This window comes from Lycorma delicatula, chromosome 10 (assembly GCF_047948215.1).
Source record: "Lycorma delicatula isolate Av1 chromosome 10, ASM4794821v1, whole genome shotgun sequence".
Lineage (NCBI taxonomy): Eukaryota > Metazoa > Arthropoda > Insecta > Hemiptera > Fulgoridae > Lycorma > Lycorma delicatula.
The window spans coordinates 13,611,411-13,639,239 of NC_134464.1; the positions used below are offsets into that span (position 1 = coordinate 13,611,411).

Genomic DNA, 27,829 nt, shown 5'->3' on the forward strand with positions numbered 1-27,829 from the left:
GAGGAGAGTGGAGTATTTCAAAACGCATAGCGATAGAATCATTGTAATAAGGATAAAATCAAAACCTAAACCGACAACGATTGTTAACGTTTATATGCCTACAAGCGCCCATGATGATGATGATGAGGTAGAGTGTGTATACGAAGAGATTGATGAAGCAATTAAACACGTAAAAGGAGATGAAAATTTAATAATAGTTGGAGATTGGAATGCAAGCATTGGAAAAGGCAAGGAAGGAAATATAGTGGGTGAATACGGGCTGGGCAAAAGGAATGAAAGAGGGGACCGACTTATAGAATTTTGCACGAAGTATAATTTAGTAATTGCCAACACCCGATTTAAAAATCATAATAGAAGAATATACACTTGGAAAAAGCCAGGCGATACTGGAAGGTATCAGATAGATTATATCATGGTTAAGCAAAGATTTAGAAATCAACTCGTTGACTGCAAAACTTACCCTGGAGCAGACATTGATAGCGACCATAATTTGGTGATAATGAAATGTAGATTGGGGTTTAAAAACCTGAAGAAAAGGTGTCAGATGAATCGGTGGAATTTAGAGAAGCTTGAGGAAGAGGAGGTAAAGAAGATTTTTGAGGAGGACATCGCAAGAGGTCTGAGTAAAAAAGATAAGGTAGAAAATGTAGAAGAAGAATGGGAGAATGTTAAAAAGGAAATTCTTAAATCAGCAGAAGCAAACTTAGGCGGAATAAAGAGAACCGGTAGAAAACCTTGGGTTTCAGACGATATATTGCAGCTGATGGATGAACGTAGAAAATATAAGAATGCTAGTGATGAAGAAAGTAAAAGGAACTATCGGCAATTAAGAAATGCTATAAACAGGAAGTGCAAACTGGTGAAAGAAGAGTGGATTAAAGAAAAGTGTTCAGAAGTGGAAAGAGAAATGAACATTGGTAAAATAGACGGAGCATACAGGAAAGTTAAGGAAAATTTTGGGGTACATAAATTAAAATCTAATAATGTGTTAAACAAAGATGGTACACCAATATATAATACAAAAGGTAAAGTCGATAGATGGGTGGAATATATTGAAGAGTTATACGGAGGAAATGAATTAGAAAATGGTGTTATAGAGGAAGAAGAGGAAGTTGAGGAGGATGAAATGGGAGAAACAATACTGAGATCTGAATTTAAGAGAGCATTAAAAGATTTAAATGGCAGAAAGGCTCCTGGAATAGACGGAATACCTGTAGAATTACTGCGCAGTGCAGGTGAGGAAGCGATTGATAGATTATACAAACTGGTGTGTAATATTTATGAAAATGGGGAATTTCCATCAGACTTCAAAAAAAGTGTTATAGTTATGATACCAAAGAAAGCAGGGGCAGATAAATGTGAAGAATACAGAACAATTAGTTTAACTAGTCATGCATCAAAAATCTTAACTAGAATTTTATACAGAAGAATTGAGAGGAGAGTGGAAGAAGTGTTAGGAGAAGACCAATTTGGTTTCAGGAAAAGTATAGGGACAAGGGAAGCAATTTTAGGCCTCAGATTAATAGTAGAAGGAAGATTAAAGAAAAACAAACCAACATACTTGGCGTTTATAGACCTAGAAAAGGCTTTCGATAACGTAGACTGGAATAAAATGTTCAGCATTTTAAAAAAATTAGGGTTCAAATACAGAGATAGAAGAACAATTGCTAACATGTACAGGAACCAAACAGCAACAATAACAATTGAAGAACATAAGAAAGAAGCCCTAATAAGAAAGGGAGTCCGACAAGGATGTTCCCTATCTCCGTTACTTTTTAATCTTTACATGGAACTAGCAGTTAATGATGTTAAAGAACAATTTAGATTCGGAGTAACAGTACAAGGTGAAAAGATAAAGATGCTACGATTTGCTGATGATATAGTAATTCTAGCCGAGAGTAAAAAGGATTTAGAAGAAACAATGAACGGCATAGATGAAGTCCTACGCAAAAACTATCGCATGAAAATAAACAAGAACAAAACAAAAGTAATGAAATGTAGTAGAAATAACAAAGATGGACCACTGAATGTGAAAATAGGAGGAGAAAAGATTACGGAGGTAGAAGAATTTTGTTATTTGGGAAGTAAAATTACTAAAGATGGACGAAGCAGGAGCGATATAAAATGCCGAATAGCACAAGCTAAACGAGCCTTCAGTAAGAAATATAATTTGTTTACATCAAAAATGAATTTAAATGTCAGGAAAAGTTTTTTGAAAGTGTATGTTTGGAGTGTCGCTTTATATGGAAGTGAAACTTGGACGATCGGAGTATCTGAGAAGAAAAGATTAGAAGCTTTTGAAATGTGGTGCTATAGGAGAATGTTAAAAATCAGATGGGTGGATAAAGTGACAAATGAAGAGGTATTGCGGCAAATAGATGAAGAAAGTAGCATTTGGAAAAATATAGTTAAAAGAAGAAACAGACTTATAGGCCACATACTAAGGCATCCTGGAATAGTCTCTTTAATATTGGAAGGACAGGTAGAAGGGAAAAATTGTGTAGGCAGGCCACGTTTGGAGTATGTAAAACAAATTGTTGGGGATGTAGGATGTAGAGGGTATACTGAAATGAAACGACTAGCACTAGATAGGGAATCTTGGAGAGCTGCATCAAACCAGTCAAATGACTGAAGACAAAAAAAAAAAAAAAAAATCTGCTTAGGTGAATATCTGATTATGTTAATTTTATTTTTTTTCTGATTTACCAACTATTGTATCTATTCATCATATCATACAAAAAAATGTACTCCAGTACATGAAAGCTATTGTTTGATTAAATTTTATATATTTCCATTATTTGCAATAAGGATTTTGAAAAAAATATATAGTAAGCGATCATATTTCTTGGCTTTCATCCTTAAAAAGATTCTTTTATTCCTTCTATAGAAATTTAATAAATAAAAATTTATACTTACAAAAACAAAGTTTTTGTAAGTATAAATTATGACGTTTATAAAACAACTAACTGAGACTAATCATACATTGGAACAGTCAACTATCGTTTCCAAGAAACGACAGTTGACTGAAACTTTTTTAGAAACTTTGTTCAGAATGACTGTTAGATTATTGCACATAAAATCAATTGTTACTAAAAAAAATGTAATTAATACTTATTTCTACGTTATCATTGACAGCGCCCCAATATTTTATTTTCATGAAAATAAATTGTAGATGAATATAAATAAAGAAGATATAAACATGAACTCAAAAAAACTAAACTGAAAAGAAAGAACACAAAAGTTCAGTTATGCACATAATACCACCAAAACAGCTTATAACAAAAGATGCATCTCATTAGATACCAAACTCAAACATTACAAAACTGTAATAAAACCTATAAAACCATATGAAAGCGAAATACTCTTCAAACTAAGATCCAACATTTTCTACTCAGCAGTGATGCTAAGAATAGAAACAATTCTAAGAACATGTATAAATAAAAGACGACTTACTGATGGGGGAGAATGGAGACTCATACCAAACCAAGAGGTACATAAAGACGTACAACCAGCTCTAAGACTATTTTAGAAAGAAAATAATCTCCTTCTTTGGACACATATTAAGAACAGAACCGAACAAATCGTGAGGAAACTGGTCGAGAAATACTGGAAAATGTTCAAAGCACCGACCTGGATAACCGAAATTAAATAAAATATGCAAGAACTAGAAATCACAATAGATTTACGAAACAAAACTGACAATATAAAAATACTAAAAGAAGCAAACTCAAGATTTAAAATTAAAGAAAAGAAAACAAGAACAAGGGTTTGTTCAGAACTCAGAAAAGCAAGAGCTGACAGAATGAAGTATTGGGAAGCAAATCAAGAAGATAAATAAAAAGAAAAGATGAACCAGGGTTGACTAAAGCGGTCTATTGTGACCTCAAATCCTCAAAAATAGAAGATATTTACTAACCTTCTTTTTATTAACACAGATTAATTTTGTTTTGAAAATTATTTAATTCCTTGTTTCTACAAACCTAGAGATTCTCGTAAAGAAACTAAATTCGTCTGTAGTTTCGATTAGCATAGATGAATTTATAAATAAATAATTTAATGGCAATATTTTTCTTTTTTTAGTGCATACATTAGTATTTTATACATTTTAAATAAAAGCGTATATAAAAAATAATATAATTTGACATAATATTATTTCCGTAGTTATCGGCCATTACTGTTTGATGGCTATCAAAAAAGAATATTCACGTCATCCCTATTTACATACAAATATATTTGTATTTTTAACATTGTTTTTTTAAAAATTCTATTGTAATTTAATAGTTAAAAAATAATCACAACTATTAAATTACAATAGAATTTTTAAAAACCAGCATTCATTGACATTCGTGCCTTTTTTTTGGAAGGGGAGAGAGAGAGAGAGAGAGAGAGAGAGAGAGAGAGAGATTGCTTGATAAAAAGAATTGCACGTAATTAATTAAATTTAAAAAGAAATAATTACAAAAAAAATAACATTTTTATCAAAAATATTTTTTGAACATTTGAATATTTTAAATCAATATAAGAGAGTTTTTATTATTGTATCTCTTCCATCACTAGGCGGATTTAAAAAATATTGACATCAGGGTCTCATACGTATGTAAGTCTACAGCAGATTTGAAGTATTTTTATCAACCTGTAACTGGGATATACAGAAAAGTAGAGCCAAAGATAAATAACAACTTTCGTGTTTTTTTTTGCCGGATCTCAACCATTGATGGTCCTGCTGAGTCGAAAAAATTTTATCGATACATTCCAACTTCTATATTACATAATAGTCGGCGAAGTACAATACATAGATAATGTAGTAAATTTATATAATAAATTATTGGTTGTATGGGATTTTATGTTTGAATATTCAATAATTTCCATAAGAGTAAATCAACAGATAAGCTAATGAATTCCATGTATAGTAATTATTACTACAAATTAAATTTTATAATAATAAATAATAATTATATATATATATATATATAAATATAAATAAAATATTTAGTGTTGTTTCATCTGCAATTAGTTATTCATTATAATCTATGTAATATATATTTATTCCATAAAACTAAATTAATTAATATAAAAATATGTTGAATTTCCTTTTGAGGTAAAATTTAACTTATTTAACATAACTAAATAATGCAGAACTAATTATTTGTAACATGTAACAGTGATTCGTCGACGATATAACATGAACACTTGAAAGTATGAATAACAGGAAAGTTATTTTTTATGATAGAAAAAAAAAATATATATATTAAATTATTTCGTAATAATGCTTTATCAGTTTATATTAAGAAAAAATACTTATAATAACTAAACAGATAATATATGTTTGCTCAAATATAATTGATTATTTAAGCTAAATCTAGTACAAGAGATTTAACGTGCACCATTATATCATTTGTAAGAAAAAATGCAATGAGATATTTTTTTTATCTTTTAATGCTTAAGAAATAATAATGTTAAAATCTAAATAAATAGTGAATTTATTTAAAAAAATATATATAATAATAAATAAATAAACATTGCAAAATAGAAATATTTTAGAAATTTCAAGGACTCAATAAATTTAATTACTACAACCTATTATTATGTACTACGAAGATGGGATTTGTTTTATTTCTTTTTCTTTATTAATCAACTGACTGGTTTGATAGTATTTTATATTTCCGCCTATTCAGTCTTAATATTTTAGATGCGTACTGGTAAGAAATATATACATATATAAATGTATGCGTTTGGTTTGTTTATCAGTTTTTTATGAAACAGAAATATAATAATAAAAATAAAACAAACATTACAAAGAAACCTCAAATTTAGATGTACAAATATAGGTTGATATGGAAAACTACAGAACTTGTTTACTTATAAAAATATCAACAATAATATTTATTACTAAAATAATATATTTTTAATTAAAAAAAAAAAATTAATTTAGAAAAAAGTACGAAAAAAGATCAAATCAGACATTCCAAAAATTTCGTAAATGCCTTGTAAATATATATATATATAATCAAAGAAATATATATTTATTACTTTTAAAAACATGTTCTTATTGCAAGGAAATGACCGATTAATAAAATAAATACTAAAACAAAAAATACACAAAAACACTTTAAAGATAAGTATCCTAAAAGATAAAATTCATTACACTGCCCGAGTAATAAAAATTTAAATGTCATGTGTAGAAACTATATTTAACTATACATATATACAGGGCGTTTCATAATGTTCTTCGGAGTTTCGAAAATTCATTAAAAAAACTATTTCACTCACAAGGATAAAACAAGTACTGTACTGTACGAAAGAGTACTTCAAATAGGTTTTTCCACATATACTAGGCAGTTAGTAAACCATTTGCTCGCTAGGCGTCGACAGTAGAGAAAATGGCTGCCACGGTAAGCAAGAAGTCGTTTTGTGTGTTAGAATTTCACTTGTCAAAGTGAGTAATTTCTGTACAACGTGTGTTTCGGTAGAAATTTCATAAGGAGCCACCAAGTGACAATTCAATTCGTGCGTGGTATAAACAATTCAGTGAAACCGGTTGCTTGTGCAAGCGAAAATCAACCGGTCGTCCATCAACCTCAGAAGTCAATGTCGAACGTGTGCGTGCAAGTTTCATTCGCAACCCGTCAAAATCGACTGCGGCTGCAGGCAGAGAATTAGGAATTCCGAAAACAACAGTGTGGAGAGTTCTCCGTAAACGTTTATTATGCAAACCGTACCGACTTCAATTAATCCAGCGTCTTTCTGATGGAGATAAAACAAATAGGCTCGATTTTTGTTTACAGTTACAGGAAAAGATTTTGTTAGACGAAGGTTTTGTAAATTAGATAATTTTCAGCGATGAAACTACTTTCCATATTAGCGGCAGTAAACCGTCATAACGTGCGAGTTTGGGGAACTGAAAACCCACACGCTTATGTGGAACACATTCGGGATTCTCCGAAAGTAAACGTTTTTTGTGCGATCTCTCGTAAGGCAGTGTATAGGCCGTTCTTTTTTATGGAAACGACAGTAACCGGCTCGATATACCTGTATGTGTTACAATTATGGCTTATGCCTCAGCTACTCAACGACTTCATTTTGCAGCAAGATGGTTTTCCTGCCCGTTTTCATAACGAGGTTCGACAGTACCTTAACACAACATTACCTCGGCGCTGGATAGGACGTGCGTCTGAAGAAGACCAACACATTATGCTGTGGCCACCAAGATCACTAGACCTTACGCCATGTGATCTCTTTCTCTGGGCCTACGTGAAAGATACGGTGTTTATCCCACCGATCCCGCACGATATCGCTGAGCTAAAGGATCGCATAATCAATGCAATCAACTCTATCGAAAATGACATGTTAGAACGAGTTTGGCAAGAGCTAGACTTTCGTGTTGATGCGTGCCGTGTCACCAAAGGAGCGCATATTGAACATTTATAGATTTTAACAAAAACTGTTTGAGTCCCTTCATCACCTCGTACAACTTTAATTTATTTAAGTGAAATACTTTTTTTTGCATCAGAGAGAATAGGATAAGTGCTAAACGTGATTAAATACAGGAAAAAACTTACTAGAACATTGTATGAGAAAAAGGTGTTTATTAGTGGATGCGGTAGAAGAAGATTTACTGAATGGAATGAGAAAGGAAGAAATTTCAAATGATAGATAGGATTATGGAAGAGCGAAAATATGCTGAAACAAAGAAGTCAGCAAAAGAAAGAACAAGGTGGAAAGCCTTGTGGAAAGGAAATAGTAAAGCTGATGACCGAGTAGTAATCAGATCGACTTTAGTATAACCTAAGGTTATCTGGCGATTATATCGTAAACTGAATACGGGTTCGTTTTATACTGAAAATAGTACCGTGTAAGAGGGCGTCAAAACTGTAAATTAAGCATGTTGCCTAGATAAGACAACCGTTATGTATTGTATCGTAGCATCAAATTGTAAACCGTAAAAAGTTTCCTGTAATGTAAATTATTTACAGAAATATATGTCTTAGGATTTTTAAAAATTTCCTTTTTTTTTTCTTTACTAACATAGTCTGGCTGATCAGATTACAGTTTTCACACTTGAGTAAATAGTGTCTAAAAGTAGTTTTGAAAGTGGAGGCACTCCAAAAAAGATCAACTAGAATGTTAGAGTAACAGTGCTAGGAAGGGCAGAAAATAACACTCAAATCAATATTTTAGGACCTTGTTCTTGAGAAGACTTTTAAAATGATTTAATTCAAATTTGGCTAGAGTCCGTGAAAAAAGATATTTCAAATCATCGCTTTCATATTTATGTAATAGTCATAAAATTTATTGCTGATAACGCGGCACACCTTTGCAGTTTCCTTGTTTGTGATTGAATTCACAAAGTTCCGTTTCAATACTATAACATAATATAATACTAGATAGTCATAATTTTTGTAATAGTCATAGTAAATTAAAATTATAGAGAGGTAGGTTTATCATTTTTTTTACTAATATAAAAAACGACTTCCTTGGCGGAGCGTAAAAAAAAAAAACTATTTTGTTGCTATTGTAATCTTTTGATGATAAAATTATTTTTTTTTATTAGAACTTGAATGTACCTTTTTGAACGAAATTTTAATTATTTAAATGACGTGTATGATATAAACCTTTAGTTATCTAAATTCATTTGTTAATTTAATAAAATTAGATGTCGATATTATATGGAAAATTTAACAGTGGGTGTAGCTAACATCAAAAATCATTTTGTTCAGCAACAATAACTAGTAATAACTCAATACATATGTACCACCGAAAAATAATACTTTGTTTTAGTGTGGTTAATAGCGTCTTAAATTAAATAGAAGATAATGTTGAGTTACATAAAAATTAATTGAGGTAAATAAAATATATAGCTACTAAAAATAGTTATAATGCAAAAAACATCAGTAATTTAATTTTTAACACATGTCATTTCATTCATAATATTAAAACAGATCAGTTTTTTCACAAAAATAAAAAAAGCAGTTCTCATAATTGTTTTAATTACAATATTTAATACGAAAAAACTTTCCAAGAAATATTTAACCAATTAAAGAACAATCTTAAATATAAAAAAATAGCCCATCTAATTATTATAATAATTAGCCGGTGAGCTAATATATAATTAGCCCATATAATATATAAGGTTATATATATATATAAGATTGCTTATGTTCACAAAGTTGAACAGATCGCAACGTATGTATTAAGATAAAAAGATTATTGTAATTAAATTAATAAAGAATTTATGAAATAGAATGCGAAGCCAAAATTATAAAAAAAAAATTACTTAGGAACGACGAACAAAATAAAAAAATTAATCTTTCTGGAACATTTAAAAGCATAAAAATATTATTAAAAAATTTAAATAAAGCTTAATGGATGTTCTGTGTTCTTTTGCGAGGTCTACGCAATTTACTCTGCCTTGAAGATTATCGAGACCCGTAGTGATGACAGCTTCTTAGTAATTACCGACCCTAGGAGTGCACTTGACAGCTTGAGCTGCAGACGTTCTGAATCCATTGTCCTGATTATTCACGATATCCTTTCAAGGATAAAGAACACTGTGGTACTGGTACGGGTCCCTGGTCATTGTGGCATCCTCGGGAACAAACGGGCCGATGAGGCTGCCAAGAAAGCCGCAATAAATGGAATCCGAATACAATCGACATGTGAGACAGACTTCATGAGATCAGTCCGTGTAATATTTGGGGATCAGTGGAATAGGTTCTGGCTAGTGTTTCCTCCCACAGCATTGTATAACATCCGGGAGAACGTGCTCGAGAAACCTCTTTCCCCGGCAACAGAAGAGACCAAGTCATCTTAACTCGGATATGGATTGGACACACCAGGCTTACCCACGCTCATCTATTTGGCTCTCCTCAAAAGATCTGCGAGGCTTAAGAGGTCAAATGGTCATCTGATTGATCGGTTTTTGAAACCATCCGACAAAAATTAGACCTGGTTCAGATATGAAATTTCTACTAAACCAGTCTCCTTTATGTTCTTCAGTTTGTATTTGTTGTTTTTTTATTTGTCTATGTTTAATCTTTATTGTTCCTGTTTCTTTATTGCTTATTTTTGTTGTATATGACCGTGTAGTGTTACTTTAGTCGCTAATGACTGTAGTTGTTGATGCGACTGTGAATAAAAGCATTAAAAAAAATTTAATTATATGAGGGAAAAATAAAAATTATTTTCAAGTATATAAAAATAAAACAAAATATTATAAATAATTAGCATCAAAATTTAAAAACATTGAAGAAATATACATAAAAAACAGGAATTAAAATATATTTAACAACGAAAAAATAAAATTTGACAATAATCATCTGATATGGGATATAATCTATTAATTATTAACATTTATATTTAATAACATATATTCAGATTTCAGTACAAAAACACACAATAATTTAATAATCTTCCAATAGATAGCAATAGCAACAGATTATTCGATTTCATATTAATTATTGCGATGGTGTAAATTAATTTCTGTTTTATATATTTAAAATTTTTGGTTTTTAATTTAAAAAAAAAAAAAGTAAACGTTTCTAAAATTTACTAAACGGAGAAGTAAAAACAAAACCAACAAAGTGAAAGAAAAAGATTAATTTTATAAATAATTACATTCTCCAGCTAGAGTAAAATATCTTAATAATAATGCTTTATTATAATTTCTTCGTAGAACATTAAATATGTGTTGATGTAGAAGATGCTCACAGTTGGTATTCATTCATTTAAAGTTTATCGATGAGCTGTGGATTAATTGTTAAAATAATCCAGTTTATACGAGTAATTATTTAATCCACTTTATCTAGATATTAATTGTTAAACTCTGCTACACATTTTACACCGTAGTCATTTGTAGTTTTTATAGGTTTATAATTTTAATCACAGTGCTGAAATTTTTATTTTTTTTACTTACTGTAGGAGTAAATTATGAGAGGTTATACACCAAAATGAGTTTTTAATAAAGAATTAACATTTATTTTTGAATGAAATCTCTGAAGTATCGGAAAAGTTCCTATAAATGGATTATCTCATTATTTTATATGACCAACAAAGTATATATATATATATATATATATATATATTAGGAAATATATTAATATATATTAATATTATATTATATATATATTAGGAAAGAGCGGGCATGAACAGGTATAGTCATAGGACGGTGAAAATTGGTAGCGTATGAAAAGATACCGTGCCTGAACGGGATTTGAACCACAGACTTCCGCACGAAATGCCGAGACGCTACCTACTCAGCCACGGAAGTTGGATACATAATATAAATTGGATATTTGGTGATAATTTTAGTTTGTTTTTTCACCGTAAAATATATTTAGTGCAGTAGGTAAAGCAATAAGGGAAATTATGATGATCGTAAAACTTTTGGGTATGGATTTTTCCAAATCTCGACGTTTCATGAAAATTCGTTTATAGAAAATTTCGGAAGGATATACATATTCTTGTAATTTGATAAGAAACCCTAACCTGTCTAAGTATTAAATCTTCACTAAAAACATATGGTGCCGTGATGACATTATTTTTTTGAATTTAAACAAACAAGAGAGTAGGATATTAGCAGCTGCTTTAAAATTTCAGTTTTTTGTGGAAGCAATGTAAGAACTTGAAATTCGATACGGTTTTAATAGTATAGATTGTTTATAATACTGAAATTATAAGTCGAACCGACTTATAGAGTAACGATATAATCGTTACCCTCTAAGTCTGCTTACAGTAAAAACATAACTTTCAGAGTTTTTATTATATATCTCTAAAATGGATTAATAAATAAAACACAGAAAAAATATTCTTTGGTATAAGTTCTAATTTCTATTAAATTTTAATAAAAATATCGCTGTATACAAAATAATAAGTAGTTTAGATTTTAAGATTAAGTACCAAATTTTTGTTCAAGTACTTGTGTGAATGATACCTTAATTATATAAGTGGATAAGATAATACCCAATAGCACATTTTATAAAATAAACGCCAGAACCTTTCTTTAGGCACATCATTAGGAACGACTTTAGATATCGATTTCTAAATCTTTATGAAATCGTTAACTAAATTCATTATCTAAAATCGATTTACAAATTCGTTTTTAACTTTGCTATTTATTTAATTTATTTTATCGATTTAAAAAAATAATATTATTATTATTATTTGGAGTAGAGAAGAAAAGAGAAGAAGAAAATATTAGAGAAGAATAGATTGGAAACTTTTGAAATGTGGTGCTATAGGAGAGAATGTTAAAAATCGGATAGGTGGATAAAGTGACAAATGAAGAGGTGTTGCGGCAAATAGATGAAGAAAGAAGCATTTGGAAAAATATAGTTAAAAGAAGAGACAGACTTATAGGCCACATACTAAGGCATCCTGGAATAGTCGTTTTGATATTGGAGGGACAGGTAGAAGGAAAAAATTGTGTAGGCAGGCAACATATGTAAAACAAATTGTTAGGGATGTAAGATGTTGTGGGGGGGGGATTTATTGAAATGAAACGACTAGCACTACATAGGGAATCTTGGAGAGCTGCATCAAACCAGTCAAATGACTGAAGACAAAAAAAAATCGATTTTAATTAATAAAAATAATAACAATGAAGTAATTAATACGTATTTAAAATCTATATGGCGTGTTTGAAATTAAACTCTGTCAAGGGCGAAACCGGGATAGTTATGCAAATTTTGTCCGGCTTATTTTCTTAATTTTATATAATTTTTATAAAATAACTAATAGGATTAGATAATTATATTAATTTATACCGCTTACTTTGTTGTGACAATTTTTTCTTTATCAACTAAAGATTTAAAAATAAACAAACGACATTTTTAACTTATTATAACCAGAACAAGACTGGTTTTTACAGGATATTTATGTTTAGCTCTTTAAAAGTGAACTATCGTAAAGAATCAAACAATTATTATCAATTATTTTAATTTTTTTCGTAAGTAGTGTTGAATATAATAAACACATCTTTTAAATAAACAATTATGTAAATTAATGTAGGCTTATACATTATATTTATTTCTTATTTTTTTAACTATTTCATTAAAAAATAAATTAGGATTTCCAGTTAAAATCTTAGTAGTGAAAATATCTATCTATGTAATGAAATTATTAACATAAATAAAATCTGCTTACAGTAAAAACCTGTTATTAAACGATATTTCTACTACAGAAATACAACTAACCTGTGTAATGAATGAAGTAATTACACTTCTTTAAACTTGTTTTACCTTTTGAAAAATCATCATTATAATTTATTTAAAATCAATTGTAATATGTATATATATTACAATTGTTTTTAAATAAGTATATATACTTACTTATAAACGTTATACAAATGGTAAATATATATATATATATATATATTTATTTATTTATTTACCATTTTTAAAAAGGTTTATGCAAGTAAAAAAAAAAAAATAAATAAATAAATCCATTACCTAGATTAAAACTTGATGTTAGTATAATATTTATTCTTCTTTATACACACAACATTTCTATGCTCACCTAATGAACTAGTTCTGCTGTTTACAAAATCACGGAATAAATTATATATTTTTTATTCAGCATACAGTTATTCTTTGTTAATCAATAGCATAATTGTTAGTATAACCATAACATAAACATTTATGGTAATATTGTCATATAATTCTGTATTTAACAGTAATTAACTCTAAAAAAAAGTAAAGTACTTATAAAACAAACCCACCTAGTTGATCTGGGGGAATTAAATTTGTCTTCGTAAATCAGCTGACTTCGAAGTCGAGATTTCTATGGTTCAAATTCTAGTAAAGGAAGTTACTTTTCAACCGATTTGGATGTTAGATCGTGGCTACCGGTGTTCTTTGGTGGTTGGGGTTCAATTAACCACAGGTCTCAGGAGTGTTCGGACTGAGCCCGTACAAGACTGTACATAGTACCTTTACATTTACACGTCAGACTGCGTGCAGATGCTTTGGCATCTCGCGGAGTACTATAGACATCATATCGCTCTTCTGTGTTACTCTGTACCCTGTTACTTAGATAAATAAATCAAGTAAAAAAGTAAAATACGACTAAAATGTATGAACCAAATAAAATTAAACCGTATATTTTATTTCATAAAATACTCATTTTTCACACGGGCAAATACATATTCTATCATAATCTCTCTTTTATATGTTTTTGTCATATAGAACTCAAAAATGCATTGTGTGCTTACAAATTATTGTACAGTTTATCCTAATTTAAATCGATCTGAAACTAGATTTTTCTACGAAATGCAAATTAAAGGAACTAATAATTATATATATATATATATATATATATATATATTTTGTTTCAATGAAATTTTATTTTTAATTTAATAAATTACATATTTTTTTTTCATTTTTTTATACTGACATAGATATAAAATGCCATTTAAATACGTCCCTCAATTATATATGAAGACTAAAATGAATTTTTAATTTGAAAGCAGACCGATGTTCGGGTGTCCTATGGAAGCGATGGTATAGAGTGTTCGGAAAGTCGCTGTGCAGTATACTATAGAATTATTTGGTGCATTCTATTCTTTCGGCGTTAATTTGGTTACCCTGTGGGTTCGTTGGGCGTTACTGAGTATTAAACCAGACATCAGTTGTTAAATTGTGATTGAACGTGCTTCGTTTCATGTTGTTTCGTTTAAAGTAATCGATAATTATGAGATAACATTATGAGATAATTATGCAGAGAAATATAATCGATCTTTAAGAGGAACGTTATTTTCTCGTTGAACAACTCTTTCTTGAAGATGAGAAGTAAACTAATTTTGAACGGTGAATTCCTCACTGCAATGCAGTTTGAACTCTTATCAAATAATTTCGGGCAATAGGCTCTGTTGAAGATGCTGATCCAAGCGGAAAGTCACCTAAACTAAACGAACAGAAGCTGCTTGATATTTCGGCCGCAAGTCCATCAAAGTCAATGCTTAAGTTTGCATAGCAGCAAGATATCGGACTTACCATCGTACATAAAGCTGTAAGAAAAGAACTGAAACTTTTTCCCTGCAAAGTAATGTGTATTCAAGAACTGAAACGTACATATCATGCCAAAAAACCAAGTTATTGTCAACGGTGTAATCATTTTAATGGCCAAACTTCCATAGGTATCATCAACATTACATTTTTACAAATGAAGTGTGGTTTCATCTGTGAGGGTTCAATTATTCACAAAATGTACGACTGTGGTCGTCAACTTACCTCCGTTAACTACACGAATAATCGTTACACGAAGCGAAAATTGGAGTCTGGGCCGATGTGAGTAGAACGCTCATTGTGAAAATACAGTTAATAGTGATTGTTATTGCGTTCTTTTAATAAACTTTATCAGTCAGTTAACAGAAATAGAAATCAATTACGGTTGGTTCCAACAAGACGGCGCCAAAGCGCACACAGCTAACAAACAGATCAATGACGTTTTTACGAAATGCTTCTACTGAACGAATCATTTCCAGGAGTTTGTGGCCTGTACGATCGTCCGATCTGACTCTCTCAGGTTACCTAAATGTGGGGCAGCGAAACAAGCAGTGTGCACGAAACAACAGACAGCAAGCAAGACAACAAGCAGTGTTGTTTGAAACACCAGATCACTTACGATTGACGAACAAAAAACCTCAATAACGGCATACGTACGAGACATTCCAGTGCATCAGCTGGTTAGAGTTTTTGAAAAGAAATTGAAACATGTGCACTATTGTATTAATATTGAAGGAAGTAATTTTCAACACCTTTATAAATTATTTCAATTACTGTAATAGCCGTTTCTATAAAATAATTTAAAAAAATAATAAAGTCATAATTAAAAATGTCTCACCATTACACATTCATAATCCCAGTGCACAGCAAGCAACTTTCCGAACGCACTGTAGTACTGGATATTATACAAATAAGCGAATGGGGATGGGTGGATTATTGAGAGTGGTAGTGGTGAATGAGGAAAAGACATAAGAGGAAGTAATAAAGTTACATGGAATGAATGTTATATGATGAGGTGTATCGGTAGGGTTGAGTAAATAGTAATTTTTATTATAAAGAAAAACTTAAATTGTTGAAATCAGGAGGTAAATAGAAATCGATCAAGCGAGTACCACAGAAAGCTTGCTTTAAGAAGAATATGAACAGGAATAGAAAGGGGGAAAGGATAATGATGGAGGAACAGAATAATATGAAAATGAATGATACGTCATATGACTGAGGATGCACAATAAGAAAAGAGAGAAAAATAAATTGGTGTAATGAATAATAGCTCAATCCTATCATGGGTTATGCTATCAAAACAAAAAATTACATCTAAATTAAATGTAAATGAAATATTAATTGATTTTTAGCCAAATACAAATACAAGTTCTTATGATTTTTAAAACATAAAATATTTTTTATTACATAATTATTGAAAGATGTGAAATAATAATTATTACTTATTGCAAGAAAAAAAATAGATAAAAAATTAAGAAATTATCGCTTCCAATAACTAACCATAGTTTTTAGAATTAATACTTTTTTTAGCCAACCTTCGTGGCCGAGTAGATAGCTTTTCAGCACATCGTGCCAATGTCCCGGGTTCGAATCAGACGTGGCATTTTTTCATATGCTACCCATTTTCAATGGTCTAATAACCATAGCGGTTGATGAAACTCTTTCAAACTATAGAAAAGAACTCTTTTAATTAAAAGTTCATGATCTACTGATTAAAATATGGTATATCGTTTTTCTCATAAAAAAGGATGGTGCGTGGGTTTGTTTCTGTTTCTCGTACGTGCTGACATTTTTAATTTAGTTATTACTGGCGCAGAGCGGACCAATCATGGTACGCCGCGCACGGCGAACCTCAGCCGACTCTCTCCCACTAGAAGCAGTCAGTTTTCAATTAATTATTTCATTTTTAAGCTCAGATTATTTTTATTTATATTTTAGACTTGTATTTTTATTTATTTAATTTTATTAACAAAAGAATGGGATTAGTTAATATTTAAGTAAAAAAGATTCTTTGTTTAACGAGAAAGAGTCTTTTGCGCACATCTGGTCGGCGCATCACGTGGTCTGCTCTGCGCCAGTAAAAGCAGATAGAATGGCAACTAACACAACCTCAAACTAACACACACAAAACTAAACGAAAAAGACGGTATCCCCAAGACAACTACCTGTTGTCAATATGGCTAGTATTAAACATTACATTTCTATTAAAAAAATATTAAATTGTATATCTATTCACTCCTTAAACCTATTTTAAAAATAAAAACAGTAAAATGTTCAGAAGAATATTCACTACACACTATTTTTATTTATCTTAAAATATTTCTGTAAAATACTTAATATTCACACAAACATGTGCGGATACGAACGCGTTGAGGATTCACTGAGCAAAGCCCTGAACAGCTAGTACTAGTATAAATAGATAAGTGAGAAATATATAAATTTGTCTTAAAGGATTCAATCGCTTAAGGATTGTTAATGAAAATAATTTTTCCTTACCGTTACGAAAAACTACATAAAAAGAATAATAAATAACATATTACGACTATAGAGTTATGATCATAGACGACCAGACAAGAGATATCACATAAATATCGCAATAATTCGCTAACAATAACGAAATGTCCTATTACAAACCCAACGGCGGATGTGTTAAGTGATTCTCTCTCGATTTTTCCTTAACTGAATATATTATTATAAATCTGACGGAATTCAGTATCTAATTAAACATGAACATGATTCCTACATTTTATTCATTACAACACTATGTTGAACAGATTATTACATGTTGAAGAAAGAAAAAAATGTGATGTGGACATCACATAACTTCCTTGTACACCTATTAAATTCCATATACACGTTTTTAAAAGTACATAAAATTTTATTTCACAAATAACTTCAGATTTTTTTTCTTGTTATTATTGAATTATTATTTATTGTAATTTTTTTTTTACAATCATAAGTTAATAATTATTAATAAATCAATATAAGCAAATTAAAAAAAAAAAGTTAAAAAAAACAGAAATTCAGGTTTGATTCGAACCGATGTGCCTTCCCCTTGTATGATCTAAATATTTCATTAATTAACATTTTATTTGGCTATAACTCTGGATCCAATGAAAAAAGTACCATTTTATATATATAGTCGAAAAGCTCTCAATGAGGGCTTATTACTGCAGTTAAGAAAAAGTCTAAAATCCAATATTTTTAGATTTTGGGCTATTTCGGGCACTTTGATCCTGTCAATTGTGATTAAAAGGGAGGTGTACAACTAGATGTTACAACAGTCCTAAATCCAAAATTTCAACATTCTACAGCTAATCGTTTTTGAGTTATGACATCTGTATAACAATCGTTTCGGCGTGACATCTGTACATACATACGTTCGTACAGATGTCACGCCGAACTAGTCAAAAAATTGGTTTGAGGGATAGTCAAAATGGATTTCCGTTGCAATCTGAAAACCGAAATTTTTCGCGGTTACAATACTTCGTTGTATTTCGTACAGACAAGTAAAAATCTTATTTGATGTATTTACATCTGATTTGATGAATTACATCATAAAGTTCTTATAACGACTGGAATATTAATTACTTAATAACAAATTTATTACTAAATGTTCTGTGATTAAATAGTCCATAGTAAATCATTTATTACTGTTTTAATTCGCATTAAATTATAATATACTAGAAAGTGAAATTAGTTTTTTTTCTTATAAACTATTACTGTCAGTTTTGTTAATTATAAGCTATATATAATAACTAGGATCATTATTTAAGATTACACACAACATAATATTAAACGAGTATTACACAATAGTAAAAGAACGCATCGCATAACATTTTAATATTATTATTTACTATAAATGACAATTTGTTAATCATTATATGTGCGAGTAATTTTATTTTTTTCTAGCTTATTTGTTAGCTTGTAAACCAAGAAAATATTAACAATTTTTCAATGTTAAAAGCAATTGCGGAAATTTTCTTGAATAGGCATGTGAATAAACATAAAATACTGCTACATTGAACGTAAATCTCAACAGTATCTTTCCTTTTTCTTCTTATTAGCAATAAAATATTTAAAATATGATTATAGTGTATAATAATAAAATTCTAAACATTAATTACATAAAGCATTTTGTTTATCATTTTTTACTTATTTAAAAGTTATAGTGTACTGTTGTGTTGACAAACCCCATAATACAATATAAGTACTATTGATTTCGTTTTTCGGTTTTGTAGTTAGAAGTAAAAACTAATTTTTTTATACAAAGAATGAATGTTAATAAATTATATATTTTCCATTTTGTCCGACAGCCTTTCATCATCTTTTTGGCAACTTCATGATTCCGCGCTCATAGAATTTCAGGTTATTATCGGGAAAAAACTGAACAGAGCGCGATTTCAGGCCGTTATCATTAGTGAAAGTTTTACCATTCAAATAGTATTGAAAATTTCACAGTAAATGGTAATTTTATGGTGCAATATAGAGGATGTCATATCACTTCCGATAGAGCCAAAATAATTTTTCAGGATTAATTTCTCAAACATGGTACTGCGGATATGTTAAATGAATAAATTAATAATTAATATAATCCACCTTACAGCACGTTGATATGTACTATAGATCTTTCGGCCTTCCCGAAAGCCATCATCAGGAGTTAAAATTAATATATTTAAAGTGAAAACTGTAAAAAGGAAAAATTGTTAAAAAAACAGCCATGACTCTCCCAGACCTAGTAGTATTCTGAAGTATAAGTGTACTCCTTCAGTATACTAGCAGGACCAGGACAGTCATTACTGTTTTTAAAAATTTTTAACTGTTTATTTTTTGACTTTAAATATATTAATTTTAACTCCTGATGATGGCTTCCGGGTAGCCCGAAAGATCTAGATCTTTACTAGCACATATCAACGTGCTAGTAAAGTGGATTACTTTAATTGTTAATTTATCAATTTTTCAGGAGTTATCAAATATGTGTGGGCTATGCATCGTCTTGATGAAACATGATTCCTTTGCGATTTTCCAGTTCTGACCGATTTTCTTTGTTTCCTCCAGTTTCATTAGTTTCTGACAGTAAACATCTGAATAGATCGTTATGGTTCCTTAGAAGCGGCACAAATTACATATCTTTGTAATCCCACCGAATTGTTGTGTGTGATATATATAACTTCTTTGCAATCTTTCGCACAGTAATACGACGATCCGATTCAGTTTTGATTTGATTTAATAAAATCTCCACAACAGAGTTCTTTAAAGTGATTTTTATACGTGCGTTCTGATAGCCGATCAACCCCATAAACTTCATACATCTATTTGTACGTCTCAGCAGCTTTGTTGCCTTTACGAGAATGAAAAGTAAAATATGTCGAAGATGTTAGTTTTTCCACTGCATGTTAAGTGAATCAAACTAACAGGTGGAAATAAAATTACGCGCAATTTGCTTCTAAAGTATGTTAAAAGTGACAGCTATCAAATCTTAGAAGAAATAAAATGATAACATAGACAGAAATACTTTAAAACAAATATAAAGCTATCTACTAGTGAGAACCAAAATTACTTTCTTCCCAACCCCAATACGTTATTACAACTCTTAATAAATATTCACTAAATTCAAGGAATTATAATTTTATTCTTATCACCGCTACTTTACTAAAGGATTTACCCTTAATCAATTGTTTTGCTTGATTCGACCAAGATGTTAGAGGTAATACCTTTGGACAACAATTCCAACCGCGGAGTAATTCGTTGGTTGTGTAAACTGTATAGATTAATTAATTGCCGGATAACCAATTATTGTCGAGCACTTCCTTTATTTACTTTAAATTTAATTTGATTTAATTCTTACATTGTGTTACAATAGATTCATACTTTTTGTTAGGTCACATTTTTAAATATATAATAAATATGCTGTCTAGCTAGAACAGCTGTAAAATTTAGTTATGTTACTTCTTCAGTATTTTAAAGGAAAATAAAAATTCATACATTAATATTTCTAACAATGATTAAGACCAGCTGTTCATTAATAAATAAGAAGAAAGAAGATGTTTACATTTAAGCAAGAGAACAAAGAAAACAAATGAATTTGAATAATCTTTACATCAAATAGTGCACAAGTGTAATTTTAATCATCGAATTAAATTTCTCAATAATATATTGAACGTTTCAACCAATCAGAATTTAGCATTCTCCCCTCCCTTTTTCTCTTCAAACAATAAGAATTTACAATTTATATTATACGAACTCTACCTCAACTAATCAGAATGAAGTGTTACTCGGAGTTTATTTTTTAATATACTAATGATGGCCATCATTAGAATGATGACCATTCTGTTTTATTTAGGGTGATTATAGTTTCATTTTTATCGTTTTTTAATGTTTATAATCATCAAATCAACATTTTTTAAACGTTTAACCTGATTAAAATACAAGGAAAGATTGATCTGATGATATGAATAGAAAGCAATAAATTTTATTGAATTAAAAACGGATTTCCAGATAATGGAAAAGTTTTAAAAATGTAGATAAAAATTACCGTATAAATTTAACTCTGGTCTAATTAAAAAAAAAAAAAGATTGTAGATAAAACTTGTGACAAAAGTTCAAAATTCAACCGAGTAGAAAATCATATACTACGATAAAAAGCCTCTGCTTATATTATCGTAACCGTAGTATTCGGCAGTTTCATAGAATAGTCAAATTTAAAAGAAGAAGATTCATGTCCCCTGTTCAGTTGAAGCAATGTATATATTGGAGAATAACAAATGTAATTTCTATATTTCACGTTAATTAGGCGTGATTAGTGAGCGAGGCGAACGTAGGTTATGTTTAGTTTGATTATGTTTATATGATCTACCGGGTTGGTTTAGTGGTGATCGCGTCTTCCCAAATCAGTTGATTTGGAAGTCGAGAGTTCCAGCGTTCAAGTCCTAGTAAGGTCAGTTATTTTTACACGGATTTGAATACTAGATCTTGGATACCGGTGTTCTTTGGTGGTTGGGATTCAATTAACCACACATCTCAGGAATAGTCGACCAGAGACTGTACAATACTACACTTCATTTATCACTCATACATATCATCCTCTTAAGTATTATCTGAAAAGTAATTAGCGGAGGCTAAACAGGAAAAAGAAAAAGTTTATGTTTATATACATACGATTTGTCAGTACAAAGAATCAGCATAATCTAACCAAGTATAAGCTACGCTCGCTTCGCTCGCTAATCTTGACTAATTAACAGTAATGTTTTGGGTATATAAATAATAAATTCAATAATTACTGTTAAATAATTAGCGGTTAAATTCTCAAAAATTGGTGACGTTTATTTCGGTAGGTAATTGTGCATAACCACCGATTAATCAAATTTACCATAACATATATAACACATAGTTTCGCATTAATCTGTTAATTTTCACTATCTTTCCTGTATTAAGTCGTTCTTACGTTAATATCACTCGTAAAACAACTCGGATACACTAACAGTCAAAAATTAATTTCTCTGAAAACAATGACGATAATTAAACAGTTCCTGTGATGAATAAAAATGTAACTTTTAAGGCTAATCATTTCTTTCATTTTGAATATCAACTTTCGTACAAGGGACACCAGTTGCTTTAACTGAGAGTAATGATGTTTACGACAGTTGAGTAATACTCTAATTAGTATGAAATTGTCGCTTGAAGGACTGAATATCACCATTTTGGGGTATTTAGCAAACTGATATGCAACCGAACATTTTTCTCAGTTAAGAAGACAACAGGAAAACCACTAAACTCCCCAATCTCCCGAATTAAGCATGGCTTTACATACTTATTTCATTTTTAAGAATGATTATGACTCACATCCGTTATTTTCAACAGTTACTGTTATGAAATTTAATATACTTATATGAACAAACGGTAGAATTTGTTGTTGCTATGGATACATAACCGATAACCAGAGTGATTATTAGAAGTGTCTGTTTCCATAGCAACAATTCAATGCCTACAACTAATTTTCACAGTACAAGAATTTAATCAGTTTTGGCGTCTACACCTATTATTACTGTCAATGTATAAATTATGATGATTAAGATGAAGATTTAAAAAAAATGTATTCAAAATTTATTCTTCGTTCATCTTAGTTTTTATTAGAAATATTAAGATTAAAAAAAATATATATATTTATAAATTTATGTAAATTTCTTTTATCGGATATCTAGGAATTTGAGTGGTAATCAAGCGGAAGGCTAAACAAAAGCATTATGTTTTTATTACTTAATATAAATTAATTTGGTCAATAATTCATCCATATGACGAACCAAATTATCATATTACTATAATCTAATTTTTTTTTCTTTTAGTTTAAACAAAATCCCCATATATATATATATATATATATATACTCACTTCGCATTTCACTTATATTCTTCCAAACGCCTAAAACCGTTAGTTAGATAACATGTGTTTAAAATTATATATATGTATATTTAATTAAAACGTCTGAGCGTCCGCTCGCGCGGGCTCTCATACGCACACCGAATTATCTAAAGAAAAAGTTGATGTAAAATATAAAAATATATACTTAAAAAAAAAAATCTGTGTCATTATAAGTTAAAAATAAACACTTTAACCCTTTTCACCATATTTCTAAATTTACTTTGCTAGCAGTAAATTAATTTTCTACATTTACACAATTAACTGTAGGCTTTAATAACAATTTTTACAAAGGTTAAAAGGAATCAGACTAAGAGGATTTTAAAAAATAGATGCCGGACATTATATGACAAACTACTTCATGCAATAAAAGTACATATGAATCGGGATTCCTTTATAATCACCTTTAGAATCAGGGACGAACCGACCGACCAAACGGAATTAAAATTGCAGTTGATCACTCAAGGTTACTTAATGGAACATGAAGTGGGAACAATTGAGTTATTATATTTGACATTTCCAGTATACTACGATTAATAATAAAATGTTAAAGTACTATCGTATAAATCTTCCTGTATACGAGTATGCGCGTATGTCGATTTATTTAAAAAATCTTTTACGGATTTAAATTAAATTAATAGATAGGTTACGTACTCCTAAATAACACTAGTATTCTCTTTCATAAATCTTAAGTCGTAAATTATAAATTACTTAGTACCATAAATAGTAGACATAAAAATTAAAAGACAGTCTTTGTAACGCAGCAACAATAAATATCATTTAATTAAACCTTTCGTTGAAATCCTTAAAGAGAAAATAGTATGTCTATTTATATATAAAATTATAAATGTACACTTTTAATTAAATGCAAGTACAACCGATACGCATTCGAATATGGTAAAATAATTTCATACTTTTAAAATGAATGTCATACAAAAAAATAATTATTTTTCTGTAAATGTTAAATACTTCAAACGAAACATCTTTGTCGATATGAAAGGAAAATGCATTTCCTTGTAATATTCGATTTTCAAGCTATAAAATGTAAAAATAAATTGAATTGTGATTTTATTTTTCTTCAACTCCGATCACTGTAAGACCATATACAAAAGTTCTGGTTAGTTTTTTAGCTCTCCAATTCTCCTTTATTCTCTCATTTATTATATAGAATAGTTAACTTCTGGTTAGTTATTTATCTATCTAAATCTCCTTTATTCCTTCATTGTGTCGCTTCTTCCTTTCTTCCGACCAATTTAGGTTAGCAGATTCTTTCATCTTCTGGATTCCTTTGAATTTTATGATTTTTTCCTAAGCACCCTTCTGTCTTTTAAATACGTCGCGTTTACTACGTTCGGTTTGCTACGTACGCAAAATATGAACACACATAATACAAATCAGACACACGTTTTTTATATTTTTACCTATTACCAAAGTAAAACGTTAGTAGAAATACCAGCTGACGAACAAGGTAAAAAATAACAAAATTAGCAGCACCAACTATTGTTACAGAATACGACTGTAAACGTTCTGAACTGTTTTTTTACGGTTTATTATTATAATATTTCGTTTCATCTGTCATTACAAAGATTAAATTCAGATTAATATCTCTGCCTACTCTGCGGGTAAGAACTTAGAACTTTTGAAAAACGTTTACAAATTATAGCTAAAGAATGAAATAATATTTAGTTGGAATTTTACTAATACTCTAACTGGAAAATCTTACCGCAAAATATTTAAGGTGTACAGTAAATATGAAAAAAAAAAATTATTATGATATATCTTATTATATAGTAAGTTATACTTACTATATGAAGAACGTATAAAAATATTATAAACACGTTTTTCCAGACGGTAATAATAACCGTAAATTTGCGTTAAAAAATGTTTCTCGTTCGTATACAGTAAAATAAATGTTTAAATAAAAAATAAATAAATATTTATGTTCATTTTACACTTGTTTGACGTATTAGTTTCCCGACGAATATAGCTGGAATAACTAGTTCATTAAAGCGAAAAGCATGGTAGTCACGTAAAAAATGAGGTAGCAAGTTTTTTTGCAAATCTTTACGTTTTACGATCCAGCTAGTTCATCTAGATAAAACAAGCATATTTATGTGTATCTTACTGTTTTGATCTTATATCAGTTATTGACCTAACCAATTTTCTCCAAATTTAGCACAAATATTTCTATATACGAGGGTCATTGATCAGATTATCTTTTTTCAAAATTCGTTAAAGGAGGAATATCGAAAAAACACCTATTTCGAATTTTATCAGAGGTATTTTAGAGAAAACATTATTGTAGATAGTGTGCATACAAATATCGCTTGTCTCCAAATTGCATATATAATTATTGAAATAAAAAAAAAAAAAATCAACTCCTCCTCTGAAAATTGAAATATATGTTTTCTTTCTTTTGCTTCACATCCCTTCAGTTTATAAATTTTTCAAAAATGTTTGAAGTTTATTCTTCATGTATAGAACTATCAAGAAATGTCTACAGTTTTTAAATTATACATCGCGGACTTAAAATGCAGAAAAGTTTAATGAAAATTTTATGTTTCTTATTTTATCCTTTATTAAAGGGGGTGTTAAATTTTTAGAAAATTTTACTTAAGTAAATTTAAGCGTAGCCTATATATGAATATTTTTAGTTAAACTTTTCGTAAAATTTATTCACCATCTCTAAAAAATATAAATCCTGTTTTTTTGTTTTTTTCTCTAACTCTTTCCATTTTTATTATTAATACCCGGTAAAGTATGTGAAGGTCAGCCTTTTTTTCTAAGTGAATAATTGTATATATATATATATATATGCAATACATACAAATAATTTTCCTTCTGATTTTAAAGTATAGTAATTTCTTTCCTCCCTTTTTTTAAACATTTTTTAGCTTTTGATCAAATGTTGTATCATAAATTTTCTAATAATTTTACGTTAAAGAATGCAATTTTATTCATTACCTTATACCGTTAAATCTTTTAATTTTTACTTTCTCGTTCGAAGTAAAGAAAGTATTGTGATCGCCAAAGATTTTGGTTTTCAGATTTCAACGGAAATATCCATTTTGACTAGTTTTGGTGTGACATCTATACGTACGTATATATCTCGCATAAATCAAAAACAATTAGCCATAGGATGTTGAAATTTTGGATTTAGGACTTTTGTAACATTTAATTCAATACCTCTTTTTTTTATTGCAATCGACTGAATCAATGTGTCCAAAAAAGCTAAAAATCCAAAACAAAACTGGATTTTTGATTTTTTCTTAACTGCAATTAAAAGTCCTCATTGAAAGCTTTTCAACGATATATCATAAGTGCTATTTATTTTTATCGGTTCCAGAGTTATAGTCCAATACAAATTGAATTAATGAAATATTTGGATCTTACAAGGGAAGAGCACATCGGTTCGAATCCGACTTCATCTATTATTTTTCAATTTAACTATACTGATTTATTAATAATTATTAACCTCTGATTGTAAAAAAAAATTAACGTTAAATAATTCAATAATAGCAATAAAATTAAAAAAATATGAAAAAATATCTGAAGTTATTAATGAAATAAAATTTTATGTACTTTTCATTTAAAAAAAAATATATGTATATGTAATTTAATAGGCGTACAAAGAAGTCACGTGGTGTCCACATCAGACTTCTATCATTAATAGCCGGGAAAGTATTGCATGACTTTCCCGGCTTTTATATTTACCTTAACAAAATGGTTTTAACATTTTTATTTTGTAAACGTATTATTTTATTATAATATTTTGGTGTTTATTTTATTACAATTTTATTTCTAAAAACTATGTGAAAAGCATGCAAAAATCTTACTATTATTTTTTTTTTTTGCTCGAAAATTGTACGATAAAATTAGACAGATAGTATTATACATAAGAATATCACTCTTTTTTAATGACTAATCTCTTAAAGTGATAATTTATACAATTTAAATTTTTGTCATATTTTATATAAAATTTATTTGAATAATTATAAAACGTTGAAACTGTCCTATAAGGAAAACAACTGAAATAAAAAAAAACAGTTTTAATGAACTATTTTCTATGGTTTTTTCAGGGTTTTTTTACAGTATAAAACTTGTTTTTTTCAATTGAGTGTTTCTAGCTTTTTCTTTCGTAACGAGTGTTACAATGTTACTAATAAAGAATAATTACAGAAAACTATAAATATATAATAGATTATATATTTTGCTAGTCTATCATTCCGATGATAATATACTGAGAAAAAAAAACGATGTCCTTGTATCGAATTGATCTCTCCAACACAATTCGATTTTTTTTTTTTTATATCGTTACCATGTAACGAAGTACCTTTTAAAATCACAATAAGACATTAATGACCAGCTATTAATCATTTTTAATTAGACGGCTATTACATCCCTCGTTTATATTA

The 27,829-nt window shown here is 29.3% G+C and overlaps 2 protein-coding genes across 2 annotated transcripts in view; one reads left to right on the plus strand and one right to left on the minus strand.

The window, feature by feature from the left end:
* Positions 1–27,829, minus strand: part of LOC142331572 (calcium uptake protein 1 homolog, mitochondrial-like) — a 622,753-nt gene that overhangs the window by 422,243 nt on the left and 172,681 nt on the right. The window lies entirely within an intron of this gene.
* Positions 1–27,829, plus strand: part of LOC142331571 (uncharacterized) — a 393,077-nt gene that overhangs the window by 78,719 nt on the left and 286,529 nt on the right. The gene's annotated exons all lie outside the window — the stretch shown is intronic.